Here is a 13,343-nt window from a genome sequence, read left to right as displayed (position 1 = left end):
AGTGGGTTTTCTAAGAATTACAGTTAAAAATGACTAATCACTCCAAATCTACTCTCTATCCACTGAATTGCAAGCTCTGTCCTGATGAGCTTCTTTCTGACGATGAGCATGATCTCTGCCCATCAAGCCTGGGTGTTCAGCATCTAAAGGAAGCACTTACTTTGCGGCAGAGAGCTCAAAAGAGCTGTGCCTCAGCAGCTGCTAGTTTTCCTCAGGCTAAGAAGAAATCTTTTAGTAGTGAGAAAGTTAATTGCCTTTCTTCAGACATGGCGGACATGAAATGTCTCTTACAAAACCTCCAACCAGCAGACCCAGTTCCTACTGCTGCTGTGGCTTCCACTAAGGATGCTCACTCACATTCGTTAAGTGAAGATTCTACCCTTTCACCTTATACTCCTCATGGCCCTCGCCTAGGTGTCCAGGTCTACATGTGCTTCCGACACAAATTTCCAGGATCATCTTCCCACTGAATATTCTGAGCATAAGAACAAGCCAGTGGGATCTACAGTGGCTGGTGGTTCTGGTGACTGTTCAACCCCTGGTGGATGACACATTGGAAATCATTCGGATGGCAGTAGCCCGTCTTGGCCTAGATGAATGCTCTACACATCCTGTTCAGTCTAGTGTGTTTTTCGGCAGACCTTCACCTATGGATACTTTTGCTATGCCTGCATGTCTGCAGTCTTCATTGCAGAACTTTTGAGTGCCCTCAAAGGACCAGGTATGGCCAAAATTCATTCCAAGAATGCTCACACTCTGGCTTTAATGACAGAAGCTACATTTATTGGAGTGCGGAGTGTAACTGAAGTCGAACAGCCGGTTGCTGCACTGGTGATGTTACCAGACGAAGCACTGCAGGGGAACATCCAATGCCCTAGTTGGATCTACCCATCATTACTTGACATCTTTTTGGTCCCAATGTATTTGAGGTGTTGGAAAGACACATGAAGCTGACTGCGACCACTCAGCCGCTAACATTGGTGCAGTGTACCAACCCTCTACATTGCGAGTAAATCACATGAATACGGGACCAAATTTCCCGCTAGGCGACTGAAAGATGTCTTTAATTAGGCAATGGATAGTACATTTTCCAATTTCACTCGCCTGTGATTGAGTTAGATGCAAAGAATAAGTTTTGCGCAGATATAATTTCAATGCCTGCTCAGTCCACTTTACTCTTCGCTTAGCCAAGAGCACCCTCTGTCGCTTTCTCTCACTTGCGAGCACTCATCATGAGAGAGATAGGCTACACATGCCGTGCAAAGATAATTTATGCACTAGATCTAAATGGTGTTTTTTACTTATTGGACTGTGGATGCAAATGGGTGCAAAAAAGAAATTCCAGCCTGAGCAGAAAAAGCTTGTTTTTTTTTCAAGCGCAAAAAGAATTAAAGAGTCCAGTTCCATGCAGACAGAAGACGATGAATGTGCCGGCGAACCCCAGACAAGCATGTCAAATGTGGTGGAAAAGATTGTGCATTCTGAATCAAAAAGTGTAATGGAAAGGGAAAGTTCCAGACTCAGTGGCTGTAGGACTTTGATTAGCTTTCGTATGATGAGGAGGAAGATGGGATGATATGCAAATACTGCAGTAGAAAACCTAGCTTCGCAAGTAAAACATACTTTGTATCAGGGTCGCGCAGTTTCAAACGTGAAAATCTCACAGCGCACTCAAACAGCAAACGGCATGCAGCTTGCCATAGTAGTGTGATGGCTTTAAGCAAAGACCCTAAGGAATCTGCGATCACAAAAGGGTTTCAAACTCAAAATAAAAATAACAGTGCAGAGAGATGTGAGTTTTCTGTGAAAATGAATACAGCATATTAGCCTATATCACAAAGGAAGAATTGAGTTTCACTCAGATGAAGCCACTAATTCTGCTGCAGAAAAAAACTGGCCTGGACATTTCCCCAACGTATGATAATGATGTCTGTTGGGCTGAAATTGCCGCAGATTTATAGGATATAAAGACAAATAAAGAGTCCAACTACATGTCTTGTATGTGTCTGTCACAGAAGAATCTGTTGGATCAGATAAATCATAACTGATATCTATGTAAGGTATATACATGATGGGTTGCCAGTAAATCATCTTGTCTCTGTCACAGAGCTGTCACATGCTCATGGTGATTGTGTGACTGACTGCATTCAATCCTAAATGTCAAAATTTGGATTAGATGACTGGAAGCAAAAGCTTGTTGGATTTTGTGCTGATGGTGCAAATGTGAACATGGGCCAAACCGCTGGTGTTGTTGCAAAACTGAGAGTGAACAATCCCAAACTGATAGACATCCCAGTATGGCTCACAGGCTGGAGCTGGGACTTCTTGGGGTTTTGAAAGAGGTGAGTTTAGTGAGATGTGTAAATGATACCTTGCACTTGATTTGGAAAACCAACCATTTCAGCCCAAAGAGCCACAGATAACTTACGATAGTTTGTGAAGAACTTGAATCTACGTTCAAACCAAAGCCAGTGAAAGGAACATGTTCAGTGCCTCATATAGACAGGGCACTGAAGGTCTTCCTGAAAGGAGATGATCACAAGATGATCTTGTGAGCCTGCACAAGCAACATGCAGCTGTTGCCATTCACGTGGAGAATTTGGCCCAAACCAGTCGCAATGGTGACATTGCTGGTGGGGGGAAAAAGGTTGTCAAAACCATGACGGCTCTGCAGTTTGTTGCATTTTGGAATATCCTAACTGATGTGCTGGAGGAGATAGCAACATTAAGTCAGACTCTACAGAAGGCAGAACTACCAAGCGCTGTTGCTGCAGTTGAGAGCTGTTTGACCAGTCTTGAATACATGAAAACCTACCTGGAAACTTGCTGGAAACTTTCATCATAGAGTGTCTGGAAAAGCAAACTCCTGGTGCTCATACCACAACTTTTCAGGGCATTGACTTGAGAGGGGAAAGAGAGAGTCTGATGGACAATCTGTGACAACAGATGGAGCATGCATGTTCAGCCTGTGGGAAACGCCTTCATGCTAAATTAGATAACCTGCTTGGAGTTAACAAAGATTAAAATGCACAAGCTGTGATGCCAGCATTTGCAGTGTTCAACCATGACAAGTGAACTGATGACAGAAAACAACTTGAACTATTGAACGGCAACAAGGAGCTAAAGGTCTTCACCGAGAGAAGCTTGTTCAATCTGGATGTCAAGTTGAAGAAATGCCAGGGGAATAAAGATGCTTGAAAGGGCGAGTGTCTAATGATCTTCATGGCAAGTCCAACCTGGATGAACATGTAAAACATTCTTCATCTTGATTCAGATTTTTCTTGTTCTGCCAATCAGCTCTGCCAACTGCGAAAGAGCCTTCAGTGCCCAAAATAATATAAAATCAGAAGTCCGCAGAGGTTACTTCCTCTGCGCCCCACGCCTTTCAGACCTAATCCGAAGGCCCAGAGATTCAGCAGTGTGATTCATTATCAGCTGTGGAGAGGTGGCTGAAGTCAAATGGCAAGAGAAATCCATTTACTAAGAAATAGTAAATTAAATCCATATGCAACCATAAAGAATAATTCAGACAGATAAAGTACATTTTGTTGAATTTTTTGGGTCACACTTTAGATTAGGGTCCAATTCTCACTGTTAACTAACTATTAACTACGACTTTCGCTTCATTAAACTCCTAATTACTGCTTATTAATAGTTAGTAAGGTAGTTCTTAAAGCTGCAGTAGGGAGTTTTGAGAAAACGTTGACTTAGCCTGAAAATTTGAACAATCACAACTTACAGGTCCCACCCCCTTGCTCTCTGCTGCGCTACAGACATTCATCTCCCTTTCCCACCTCTTTTCTTTTTCTCTCTGATACAATAGTAGACAGGAGGCTACCCAAGTCTTGTTTTTGTTTTTTGGCAGCTGTTTGTTCTTCCTGCTCTGCCTGAGTTGACTCCATCACTGATTGTGGATTAGAGAGATCAGCTGTGACAGCTCTTTGCAGTACTTCTGTCACTTTTCTCTCCTTAGTTACAAATGTGTTCTTAAATCTAGGATCAAAGAAGGTTGCTGAATTAAGAAGGATTTGTAACTTCTCATTGCTGTATCTCATTTCCAGATCTTTCCTGATCTGTTTTCATGTTGCAGGTTAGCACCGAGTCTGTACCACTGTCCTGTACATGTGAAAGTTACTTCCACATCACAGGGATGACAGAAGAAAGTGTTGTCTCTTTTTTTCTACACAGGGCATCAGTGAAGGCACTGGATCCAGGACCTCTCGCACTGTCTCCAGTGTGGTGATGTCTGTCAGGAGGCATTAGGCACCCCTTATTCCTGTTTTCGGCAAAAGCAGCACATGGCTTGATGCTATTCACAGAAACGGTCCACCATATCAAATGTAGAACCCCAGCAGGTAGGTTCATCGTGAACCAGCTTGTGCTCTGGGAGGTGAAGGAGCCGTTGATTTTCTTTTAAAAGCCTTGTCATTTTGTTAGATCTAGAAAATGCACATAAAGCCTTTCTGAGCCTGGACAGACACGATCCCACACGGTCCAGGCTTGTAGCCTTGTTCACTGCCAGATGTAGGTTGTGGCCAAAGCAAGGAACCCAGTAGTAAGACTTCCCCTTAAATGCTTTGATGTTTGAGGATGCATTATCTGTTGTGATTCCACTCAGGGGTGTATCCAAATTTTTTTTTTTTTGCTTCTTTGGAGTGGCTTTCATATTTTCTTGTTGTTGCTAGATTAATAAATGCTATAATACTGCTAGGTCAGGTTACCTAATGTTGACAAATGTACCTTAATTGTAAAGTGTTATTCTAACATTCATATTAGTAATATTACTATTACTCTCTCTCTCTCTCTCTCTCTCTCTCTCTCGGCTGATTTCTCTAGTGGTCGCCACAGCGGCAGTATTATTTTACTATCACTAATACTAAAATTAGTATTAATAATCTCTTCACTCATTCAAATTCAATTAATGATTGTTTGAAAGTGCAAAAATTATGAGGCCGGTGCTTCATTGGTTCCAGCGTGTCATGCAAGCACATTTGAGCTTTCGTGTTTACCGTATCATATTTAATCGATAAGCTCTTATGTATGTGCGCTGATCAGTGTTGTGAATAAAAGTCTAAATTAAATCAGTTGAATGATGGACTCACCTGTCGATCTCTGAACTCTTTGAACAAGTCAGGATGAGCAAGTGACAAGTGCTTAGCCAGATTTTATGTGTTGGCTCCCCGTGGCAACACATGATTTAAAGTAGCATTTGCAGATTGGTGCATTGAGGTCTGTTGCTTCACCTTTCTCATTAATTTTGTAGGCAAAGTAATGCCATATTTCACTCTTACTGCTCTCTTTATTCCTATTCATTTCGGGCGTGTAGAATGAGCTTCATCTGTTTGAGCCATTGTGTTCCTCCGTTGTCACCGTTTGCCGGTTTCGCGTCAGTTTGGGTAGCGTACTGTCACCTAGCGGTGAACTTCGAAACAGCATCGCATCAAATACCGGATTGAGCAAAATTATGATATTGTACCGTTTGAAATATAATAGCGGTATTTTTACAGTACCGGTATACCGCGCATCCCTAGTTTCTAAAGTGCTGGTTTAGAGCCTACTCTGAAGCTAAATTAGGAACTAAACTAGGAGCTAAATTAGATCCTCCAAAAAGAGTGCGGTGCGAACACGCCAAAATCCGGGGACTCCGCCAATAGTTCTAGGAACTATGAAAAGGTTCCTCCGGTGCGAAAGTCCCTATTCTCTAGGGGGTCCATGTCAGCATCCCCCCACAATTTCAAAAGGCCCAAACTTTAAGGCCTGATACGCTAGGGTCGGTGGTCAGACGTTTATGACACATCATCTGAGTTACTGGGAGAGCACAGTGTCAGACCCTTGGATCTTAGCGACATTGCCCAACAGTTAAACTCTGCAGTTCTGGCACAAGCATATTTCAATGCATCACAGGAAGTTTCTACGCTTCAGTTTCAGGAACAAGGAGTTACAAGTTCATGGTTCTATTTAGATTCTTCCTAGCCCCTCGTGTGTTATGAGATTTATGAAGGCTGCCCTGTCTCCCTGTGGCCCCAGGGATTGTGAATTCTACCGTATCCAGATGACTGGTTGCTCTGTTGCTCTCAGACTAGGATTGTCAAAAGTACCGGTGCTTCAGTACCAATTCAGTACTGAAATTTTGAAAATGTGACGACACCAGCATTTCTGTAGTACCGGTAGAACAGAGTATATTTGGTACCCGCTAATAGGCAACTGCTTTCAGTCACTTTTGTGTTTATCTAAGAGCAGGGCTCCAGACTAACTAACTGCAAAAAGACTATTTAAATATGAATCCTGCATGTTCTGCGTGTCTCTGTGAGAATGAATGGCGCAGAAGCGCGGTTTCATTTACCACACACACACTCTCTGAAGCATGCGTGACGCTCCCAGTGTATTATGTACTTGTAATGAATTAATAATCTCAATGAATTTAATGATATATTTTTTGCAAATTGGTACAGAGAACTGTACAATTTTAACAGTATTGGTATTGAGTAGTGGAATTTTGGTATCGTTACATCCCTAGCTCAGATGAGGGTCCAATCTTTGCACAATACACAGCTGCTGCTGGACCATATGGCCAAGTTGGATCTCTCAGTGAACAGGGTAAAGAGCTCTCTGTCTCCCGCACAATCCACCACGTTCATCTGGATGACTATCAGTTCGATCACAATGCGGGCCTCTCTGTCTCCGTCTCAGACAACGGATATCCTAAACCTTCTTGCCCAGTTTCATCTGGGAGCGTCTCTACAGTATAGGTGTTACTGAGACTGATCAGAATGCTGATGACAGCCTCCTCTGTAATTCCCCTGGGATTACTTCATTTGCGACTCCTGCAGGTATGGAACAAACTTATCCGGTTTATTCATACCGTCTTTGGCATTGACAAATTGTAGTGACTCGCAATTGTGTGTGTGCGTGCCCTTTACCAGTAGACATTGCTAGCCTTTTCCACAGCAGGCGTTTCGTTAGGAATTGTCCCCTTTCGTCGCAAGGTTTTAACTGACGCATCCCTAATGGGTTGGGGGCGAGGTATCAGTGGCAAGTGGTCAAGGGACCGGTCAATAAATCATATCAACCTGTTGGAGATGCATGCAGTTTTTATGGCCTTTTTCCGGTTCTTGCGGGCCACCACGTGCTTGTACATTTGGACAACACGTCAACGGTTTTCAATTTGAACCACCAGGGAGACACAAAGTTGGAGAGCTTTTTGCGGCTCACTCTCAATATCCTCACCTGGTCACTTCCACGGTTTGCATCACTGAGGGCTGCTTATCTGCCAGTGGTAGTCAATCAGGTTGCAGATGCTCTGTCCAGAGAAAGCGGAGGCTCCACCCGGATGTAGTTCAGGATATTTAGCAGTAGTTCGGGAAGGTAGATATATTTGCTTAGGAAAACACAACTCACTGTCTGCTGTGGTTTTCCCAGATGGAAGCGTCCAGTCCATTGGGGCAGGACACACTGTCACTATTGGCCGGATTGTTTTCTGTATGCTTTTCCTCTGATTCCTCTGTATGGCGAGACACTTCACAGGATGGCTGCCCAAACCATGGTTTCCCTTTCTTCTAACCTTGTTGGTGGGCAAACTGAAGCAGCTTCCTTTCAGGAGGGATCTGCTATCCAAGCTGGATGGTTGTATGTGGCATCCGGATACAGCCCAGTTATGGGTCTGGCTTCTGGGACCAACTGCTTGTTAGGGCACTGTGAACCTTCAGTCATTCACACTGTTCTTAACATGCACGATTACTACAATCACTGAGCATGTTTACATGCACACCAATACACTGAAAACTCACAAAAATCTGCGTATTGAATAACCCTTTGTCCTGGTTTACATGCAAATAAGCATTTATGATGTAAATAACCAGCATTTCAAAACAAAAGTGCCACACAGATTTCATCTTCAGTAGGGTTGGGTATCGTTTGAATTTGAACGATTCCAATTCCGATTCCGATTCCTTGTTTTGATTCCGGTTCCTAACGATTCTCGATTCCGATTCTTTTAAGAGGCGGGGTCAAAAAAGTTAAGGATATTTTAAATGAGCTAGCTAACCAACAGTCTTTCTGAAGGAAATAGTCTGACCTTCTCCATCAATTTTAATTCTATGAACTTTTAACTTTTTATGAACTTTACTATGAATTTCTCACAGGGCTGTTTTCAACTACAATATAAATATCAAATCTATGAACTTGAATATAAATATTATAAATTATGAATATATTTTCACAGGGGTACACTTTCCTCAAGAGAGCTTTATTTTTGAAAACCTCATGAAAACACATTTACACATGAGTGTATGATGCTGCAGGTACTTGAGCATGTTACCGTGCTCCCACTGAAGGGCTAACCTAGGGCTGTCAAAATTGCTCAAAAATGACGTTCGAATATTCCCTCTAAAGAAACCACATATATTCGAACTATTCGAACATCTGGTTGCGCATTTTGTCAATGACGCGCATTACGTCAATAACAGGACAAATTAATACAAAGAGACATAACTACTTGTATAGGTAGTTTAAGTTTAAACATATTTGACAACGTATTAACTTACACAAAAAAAAGTAAATCAACTAATGGCCAAGACCGCAGACCTCACTCTCGCTCAACCGCAGACTCTCTCTCTCTTTTGCCCTCACGCTCTCTGCGCATAACGGTTTAAATGAACAACAATAAACAAATGTTGAGTGCTGGATCAAGAGTTTTGTGCAAGCAATTTAAGGTCACGACTCTTGTCCTAAATATAGCAGACTTCATTCGGTGATTGAAACAAATATTATTAACATTAATTGAAGTTTTACAGTATATATAACCGACATTGATCGCTCCGAGCGAGCTGTGGTAAACTGCTGCTATAATGGCTATTTTTTCGGGGGCGTCGGGCCACGCCCCCTTGGCGGGCTCTGACGTGTATGATGTAATGCTAGCTCATTGGCGCACACGTTGGAGGCGCCCGCACCATTGGATGTGCAGTTGCCGCAGCACAGCCAATGAGTGAGCCAGACACTCACAGTGCTAGCTGTGCAGCTGGAAAATGCGTTTTGCCACTCGCAAAGCAGACAGCCGCGCTTCTGCTACCGCGGGCGTGTCCGGTCGGCGGACTGTGAATCGAAACTATATAGGAATCGAAATCTAAACTTTTGAACGATTCCGGGAAAATCGAAAAGCTAGTCCCGGTTCCAATCGATACTCGATACTCGATACCCAAGCCTAATCTTCAGTGGCTTATAGTCTGAATTGATGCTGTTTGTGTGACGTAATCGAGATCAAGCATCACAGTGACAACAGCACCCTCTTTGCTCACAGAATCTGATGGTCACAGAATTTGGTGTAACCTTGGCAACACAAGTAAACCGCATTTACAAGACTTTATTATTAAATCAGTTTATTTCCCAGTAGTGGTATCAAAATGTAACCATTCGCGTATCTGACTCTGAGTATTCCATTTGTTATGTCTGTTGTGTTGTTAAATAAAGCATTAAAAACCGAGGAGTGTTCCAACATGTCAGTGGGAAACTTACGGGCTCATATATTATCCTCTCGTGCAGTTACAGATTCAGCATTTTGACTATGACACTTCTACATGAGATAAGAACACTTTTTTTATCATTTCTTGGGTGAAGAAAGAGTGAGTTTGCAATATATTTCTAGCCTGGGAAAACTAGGGCCCTATGATTTCCGCGATCACGGAATCGCGGACGGAATTACGGAATTGGACAAATAACGCGGAATCTAGTGTTAACGCGGAATTTCGTGGAATTTTACATATTTGGATTGAAATTCTGTTTTTGTTTGGGAGAAGAACGTATGTCTGGTGAAAATGCAGACCGGGGGAAGCAAATCTGGGCGACACAACCCCTCCCGTCATTTCAGCTCCAATGACGGCATCAAAACAATGAAAGCATGGCGAAGCGGCTCTCCATGGCTCTGCTTTCCTCGGCGAAAAAGTTAAGAAACTCGACGCTATAAGCCCTCAGTACCGAGCCGAGCAGTTCGCACGTGACTTTTATGCAGTGTTTTTCACACACATAGACTAATTTGCGGCCACAAAATCAACTCCGGCCGCCACATATTGCGTTTCGTTCATTTTTTTACGTTATTTAAAACACGCGGCGTATTCTTTCCGTTGTATTTCCTTTCCCCGCTCTCCCTTCGTCTCTCTATCACTCACGCGTCTCTCTCACATACACACACACACCGCGTCTGTCTATGAGGCGCCGGAATGGACAAAAGCGAAGCGAACTCCGCGAGCGACACTGGGTGAGAGAGAGACAGAGTGTGACTTTTATTTAAACTTTAAACGAATATAATTTATTTTACTGAACAGTTTAAAGCTCATAACCATATTTTGTTGTTACTTGAAGAGTGCAGTGTCATTTGGCATCATGCAGTATTTGTCCTGAAAAGGCTACTGAGTAAATGTCTGTAATTTAAGGTCATTCCTATTTTATTTGTATACATTTTAATCATTAACTTTAAAAGCACACTCTTTTTATGACTAAAATAACAGTAAAGGGTAAAAAAAAAAGAATTCCCAAAAATTAAAACGGAAAAAACGGAATTTGGGAAAAAATAAAACGGAATTTGGGAAAAAATAAAACGGATTTCATAGGGCCCTAGAAATAAAAGGGCCCTATGAACACAGGGAAACTGTGAAACCCTAGAAACTGTTTCTAGGGTTTGAAATCGGTTCAAAACTGTTTCTGAAGGGTCTAATCGCACAATCCAGTGGTCAGATACTATGTCCTAATATTCACCATCGACCATGGCAATGCTATCTTATTTCACATCAGCGCTCTTAAGTGTCACGCATTGAGCGTAACAGTCACTCATTTTGGTCTTTCTGTATTTCTCACGTGGAAACACTATTTATATATTTAATATGCCACAGCGCCCAAAATTTCTCTGGCCCCGCCGCTCTCACTATGGAACCGGCGGCAGGAATCAAGCGCGTCTCCCCTGGAGTTCTTAGTCGAGCCTGCCCAATCAAAACAAAGAAAGGGGCTACACAATAGCCAATCAGAAAATAGCACTATTGTATCTGGGTAAGATTTAACGCAACAACCAATGACAAAAAAAAGCATATCCTGGAATTGTTCACGTGATTCTGCTACAACATTCTCCGAAAGTTTCGTTCACCCACAGAGGAAACCACTGGAGCTCCGAGCATCACTTTGAGCACAGAGTAAGTCATGATCTCTTGTTTTAATGGTACAACAATTTCACAACTTGTTTGACACAAACAATGACAACTTGACTGCTGTTAGAGAATGTTTCCCAGATAATTAGCATCAGTTTTTCCATGAGTGTCTGTAACTTAGCCAACAATTTTACAGCCTGTTCACTGACAACACCTGCTCAGAACAAGTAGTCTAGGCCTAGTCATATTTTGGTTATCACACGATGACTGACATATTGTCACATTATAAACATCTCTCTCTCCAAATAGCCTAGGCTTAATCATTTTATTAGCACTAAATAAATTAAAGTGTATTGCATAGTCGATGTTATAGGTCACTTTTAAAATCATGTCATATTTTATAATTAGGCTATATCCTGGCCATGGATGCATTATTCATTGCATCTGTCTTTCAAAGATGTCAGGTAAAAATCAATTAAGCATCCTCTCACTCATTCGCCCTGAGAGGAAAGCCCCCTAAAAAGGACCTTAGAGGATGCTGGCCCAGAGAAGGCGGCGAAAAGGGTAGGCCCATTAGAGGAGGAGACAGAGCAGGAGACGGTGGAAAAATCTTTTCTTCTGCAAGTCTGAGCAATTATTAATAACAACAACAAAAACACTAATAACAATATTATTAATGAAACACCCCCATTTTTAATAATAGTGTATGTTGTACTGGACCACTTTTTAAGATAAACAGTTACGTTTATAATTTCTATTCAAATCCATATTTATTTGGTGAGTAGCCACATAAGCTTATTTATCATTCTGGGTGAACAATGCAAAATCACGTTGGTTAAAATAGCCATAAAAGCATTTTATGTCTCATGCCTAAAACATAAATGCCAACAGCCTTGTGATGACTATTTTTGAACTGTCTCCTGGTAATGTTTGGAAAACCTATGTCGCTTAAAGACTTTGAAATAAATGTATAAATTGTATTAAAGACTCATACTGTAGGTTTTGTGGGAGCAACTACAGTAGAGAGAGAGACAGAAATGGTATCAAAACATGTAAATAAGTTAAGTCACATATCTCTTTCTATTGGCGCTTTTCCACTGCTGGTACGGCTCGGTTCGGCTCGGTACGGTTCGACTCGGCGCGGAACGGTTCGGCTCGCTTCGCTTTTCCACTGTGTGGTACGACTCGACTCGGTACGGCACGGTTCGGTTCGCTTTAGCTCGGTTGCTTTTCCACCGCAGTTAGTACCTCTTCAAAGTGGGTGGGACTGATCGTTATTTTGTCCCTACACTTGTAGGTCCGGTGATAGCCATGTGCGGCTAAGAGCTGAGCTATTTCTTGGAACACTTTTTCATTCCGTTTTGCCCCATCCAGCTCTCGCTGGATCCGCTCCTCGGCAACCAACGAGAGGAACGTCTGCACCTCGTCCACTGACCACGATTCAGCCATTTGTTTTTAAAGTTTAAAAAACAGATGCTACCGCGTTGGCTGTTGTCTACTGGTTATTTAAATCTAGCGGGTTTAGTGTCCAATGACGCTGGTAGTGACGATTCTGTCTGACCAATCAGTGATCTGCAGTGTTTTTACGTCACATTTTAGTACCGGTACGGTACGCTTGGAACCTCAACAGACCAGGTACCATTTAACTCTCTGGGGTCGGCGGTCTCGCCGGCGATACCAGCTCACTTTTTTCCTTATCAGTGCAAAAGAGACTCAAATTACTCTGTTAATTTTGATCTTACATATAAGTGTTGTACATCATTAGATCCTGTTAAGTTTCTATTTTTTTTGTGGATACTCACAATAAAAACAAAGTGTTGTGCTTTTCACCAAATAAAGAAAAACAAACATGATGCGAGTTTTGCGTTCTCTCTGTCAGTGAAGTCCATTCTGAAACGCGTCCTAAGATTAACTGTAACTCCGCGATTACTTGTCACACAGGCACGAGAGGTTTTTCTTTATGAAGCTTGAATTCTCTTCTTTTAAATGAAGTAATTTATATAAAAAACAAATATTCTCAGTTTATGCAATCTGTATGAAAAGAGAGTGCTGTCAGTATTTTTTCCCCCAGCTCATTACACTTCATTACGCGTTAATCTGACACGCCCACGGACGACGCGCGCTATTCAAACGCAAATGTCGAGGCAAGCCATGACAACGCCCACATCAGCTGTTCCACCGCGGCGGTAAAATGTGTGGTGTATTTGCTGCCTT

This window comes from Rhinichthys klamathensis, unplaced genomic scaffold (assembly GCF_029890125.1).
Source record: "Rhinichthys klamathensis goyatoka isolate OS25496 unplaced genomic scaffold, OSU_Roscu_1.1 h1tg000561l_1, whole genome shotgun sequence".
NCBI classification, from domain to species: domain Eukaryota; kingdom Metazoa; phylum Chordata; class Actinopteri; order Cypriniformes; family Leuciscidae; genus Rhinichthys; species Rhinichthys klamathensis.
This window is presented reverse-complemented; position numbering follows the sequence as displayed.